This window comes from Nanorana parkeri, unplaced genomic scaffold (genome assembly GCF_000935625.1).
Source record: "Nanorana parkeri isolate BGI_ZX_2015 unplaced genomic scaffold, ASM93562v1 scaffold2545, whole genome shotgun sequence".
Classification (NCBI taxonomy): Eukaryota; Metazoa; Chordata; class Amphibia; order Anura; family Dicroglossidae; genus Nanorana; species Nanorana parkeri.
The window spans coordinates 71,993-76,681 of record NW_017308813.1 but is presented as its reverse complement, the minus strand read 5'-3'; positions in this window follow the sequence as shown (position 1 = coordinate 76,681).

Genomic DNA, 4,689 nt, shown 5'->3' with positions numbered 1-4,689 from the left:
ACAGTCTTAAAACGAATTATTAAAATGTTTATTCCACAGAACCGCAGAAACCACCTCCTGGGCCAAACTGCAGTACTGTAAAATGTCGAGATGGAACAAAATGCCAAATAGTCAATGGAGCACCCATCTGTGTGCCACTCTCTGATGCCAATTGTCATGCAGTTGGTGATCCTCACTATAAGACCTTCGATGGCCACTATTATGACTTTCAAGGCACTTGCACCTACATAATCGCCAAGACTTGCGGCACTGACAACAGCCTTGCCAATTTTATTATCGAGGCCAAAAATGAGAATCGTGGCTACACTCAAGTTTCCTACGTCAGCAATGTGACGGTCAAGGTCTTCTATCCTAACGAAAATTTTGTGATAAATGTGGTGAGAAGTCAGAATGGGTTTGTAACGGTAAGTGACCAAGCTTATGCACTGTGGCCAAAAGTTTGCAGACACCTTACCATGACCCCCAAATGAAGTTGTAGTACATCGTGTTTAAAATCGTGTACTTTAATATAAAGCTGGTCCCCACTTTGTGGCTATAACAACCTCCACCTTTCTGGGAAGGCTTTCCACACAGGTTTTGAATTGTGTTTGTGGATAAGTGTGCACACTTGTGAGGTCAGTTACTGATGTACAATGAGAAGACTTGGCTCACAATCTGCATTCCAATTCAACCCAAAGCTGTTCAGTAGGGTTGGGGTCAGGGCTCTGTGCAGACCACTCAAGTTCCTCCTCCACACCAAACTGATCAAACCATATCTTTATGGAATTGGAGGGGTGTCCACATACTTTTGACCATATAGTCTATCTTCATAGACTTTATTTTAGAAATATATACTCTTTCTCTTATATTCCCTTTGCTCTAGGTGAATAATCAACGTCAACGGCTCCCTCTGCTCCTCAGTGATAAAATCCAAATTTTCCAGTTTGGCAATTTCTTGAATATTGTGACTGATTTTAACTTAAAGGTGATCTATAACTGGAACGCCATGTTAGATATATACATTTCCAGCAGTTTTTTCCAGAATGTGTGTGGAATGTGCGGTAACTACAATGGGGACCCTTCAGACGACTTTGCCACACCATCTGGCACTCAAGCAGCTAGTGTGGCTGATTTGGGCAAAAGTTGGATAGTGGCCGATGGAGATAAGTCTTGTTCGCATGATTGCAATGGAGGATGCAAACTCTGCCCACCGGGCTTTGAGAAAAATTATGTGGATGCTCAAAAATGTGGACTAATTTCAGCAGACAGCGGACCATTCAAGCCATGTCATGCAACAATAGACCCAAAGACATTTGTAGACAATTGTGTATATGATGCATGCTTGAATGGAGGTGCCAAGAGCATTTTATGTCAAAGCTTGGCAACGTATGCAGCTGTATGTCAAAGAAATAATGTTCAAATCGGGGACTGGAGAGCAATATCTGGATGTCGTAAGTACAAACTGGGCAAAAGTTAATTGCAATTGCACACAGAACCCTTTGCTAGGCAGACATTTTACTTCTTTGACTTATTTGTATAATGTGGCAGTCCCACAGACCCAAACACAATACTGACCAATTAGTATGGCTATACTGTATATACAACTATATATATATATACAACTCTATATTTACTCATGTCCAAAAGTATGTGTCAAGTACCATTGACCACCATTACACCACATGAGCTTGTTGGACATCCAATTCAAAAACTGCTGTCATTAATATGGAATTGTTTTTAGAGTGGGTCTGTGGGAATTTGTGCCTATTCAGCCAAAAGAACATCTGTCAGGTACTGATGTTGGATGAGACCACCTAGTTTGTAATGCTACACTATTTATTGGTAACATGCCAGCAAAAGAGTAAGCAAGAGACATATATTTAATATAAACTCTATATAAAGTGCACCATTACACACAAGAGGGAACGATGGGGTTGCCCTTGGTGCCCTGCTTTTGAAAAATGCAAATTTCCTAGCTCTGCCTGGATTTAATACTTTCTTAGTTCCTGATCCAGAATATGTAGACAACAATAGTAGGTAAGGTCTCTGTGTCTTCTATTCTTCCTTATCTACGTGAACCTGACCACCCTTTGCCCTTAGCTTTTCAGTGTCCTGCCAACAGTCAGTACAAGCAGTGTGGTACATCTTGTAATCCGACATGCAATGATGCTGCTATCAAGCCATTATCCTGTCCCAAATCATGCGTGGAGACCTGTCAATGTAATGAAGGATTTGTGCTGGATGGAGGACAATGCATACCCAAAGCCAATTGTGGCTGCATCTTTGAGGGAAAACTTTATGCTCCAAATGAAATGTTTTGGGCGGATGACAAGTGTGAGAAGCGATGTATCTGTAACCCGAACACTAAGAAAGTGGATTGTAAAAGCACTAAGTGTAAGCCTACCGAGATCTGTTCAGTGGTCAATGGCATCCGAGACTGTTACCCCAAGTCTTATGGTACTTGCACAGCATCAACAGATCCACACTATCGCACCTTCGATGGTGTGGCATATGATTTCCAGGGCACTTGTGTCTACCTGCTCGCAGGACTCTGTAAACAAACTGGAGACCTGGTGGACTTCCAAGTCCATGTCCAAAATGAGAACAGAGCTAATCAATTGGTCTCTTACCCTTATGAAGTACGGGTGATCATCTATGATCTCACTGTGGTAATCAGTCGACGTTACACAGGCAATATAGTGGTAAGCTCTCTTGATATTTTATCATTCCATAAATTATGTAAATATTTTACTAAGCACCGACTTTTGTTACCATTTGTCTGTCATTGTTTTTCTCAGTTATTTCTTTTATTTTACATCTTTAGTCCTTTAATCCTAGCGCTTGAGTGGACAGTGAAAGGAGAAGCAGCAGACTGATAAGCTGATCTCTCTTTCACACTGCCCTCTACTGTTGGCTCATGAGAACTGCAGCACAGCTGGTTCTGTGTGCTGCTTCTCCCTCCCTCTGAGATTTGCTGTAAAGCGACTGCAATAGGCTGATGCCAAGTCAATTTTAGGTAATTACAGAGCTGCTTTAATTTGAGTCAGAAATAAGTCTGCAGTTCAGCTTTAAATGCCTCCAAACCTATATCTTGAAGCTTCCATAACCTCTCCTATTCCTGTTACAGGTGAATGGGATGTTGATCAACCTCCCTTTTGCTGTTGACAAAGGTATGGACAGGGTGTCTGTCTATCGAGCACCCTCTTATGCTGTTCTCGAGACAAGGTTTGGTTTAAAGGTCTCCTTCAACTGGAGAAGTCGGGTTGCTGTCACGGTTCCAGGCACCTATGCTGGAGAGCTTTGTGGTCTGTGTGGCAACTTCAATGGTGCAAAGCCAAATGAGTTTGTTATGAAGAATGGTCAGATCGCAGCCAATCCAACAATCTTTGCACAAAGCTGGAAAGTACAAACCATACCGGGGTGTACTGAAGATAATACGGCCGACTGCCTTAATAAAGCAAATTTGGAACTGCAGTACCGCAACAGTAAATCTGGTTGTGGCATCCTAATAGATAAGAACGGACCTTTCCGTGATTGCCATGCCGTGGTGGACCCAGAAGGACCATTTAAGGACTGTGTATATGATGCTTGCTTCTACAAAGAACAACAAGATATCTTGTGCGAGGCCATAGTCATTTATGTCTTGTCTTGTCAAGAGGCTGGAGCTCTTGTATACCCATGGAGATCAGCTACATTTTGCAGTAAGTTTAACACCATTGTATCCTTTTAAGACTTGTCAAATATGTTAATTTCTTAAACCATATGTCAGTGTAAAGACATATTCAGCGCATCTCTGCAATACATGCACATTTCCCCATGTTTTAATACTTAAAAAATGCTGCAAGTACAGATAAATACTTTTTATCCACTAGAATTTCTCTGAATTTCTAACTTCTGGTTTGGGCTTATAACACAATGCCTTTTATATACTGAAATCTCAACCAGCACTGTCAGCTCTGCCTGCTGAACTCTATGAATCTAATCCCCAAGGCTTTCTGTGTCACCTCACATGCAGGGCCGGATTTCCCACAAGGCCAACTGAGGCCCGGCCTTGGGGCAGCAGGGAGTAGAGGGGCAGCAGGGGCGTGGAATTCCTATCTCCCGATGTCCGGGATCCGTGCTCCGAGGGGGTAGTTGTTGTCTACATTTAGCCCTGCTTTGGGCAAGTGGAGCTAAATGTACAGCGGGGAAGCCGCCGCTTGTTTTGTATAAGTGATCTCGGTGATGTCGCTGAGATCACTTGTATGCAGCCTGCATACAGGGGGTGCGTTGAGGAACCTGGCAATTGAGGCAGCAGAGAGAGTAAATCCTGCCCTGCTCACATGCATACATTTATTTTTCTTCCCGTGCTGCTGCATGGACACCTAAGACCCTGCCCATGCTGTGTAGAGAAAGGGCTATTGAAGATGTAGTTCTGGGGGATTGCCTAAGTCAAGTAAGATCTGAGCTCCCGTCAGCTGCTCTTTTACAATCCTGGTAATGATGTCATAGGGATTATTAAAAGCTATTTATTGCTACAAGCACAAATAATTCTGCGATATGTTCTAGGGGGAGTCAAAGATTTGGGGGTAATGCCTGTACAAAGTAGGGATGTCCCGATACCGATGATAGCATCGGAATCGGGCCCGATACAGGGCATTTTGACAAGTACTTGTACTTGTCAAAATGCCCCGAAGCCTAGCGCCGAAGCTTGCGCTATGTTTTTTTTTT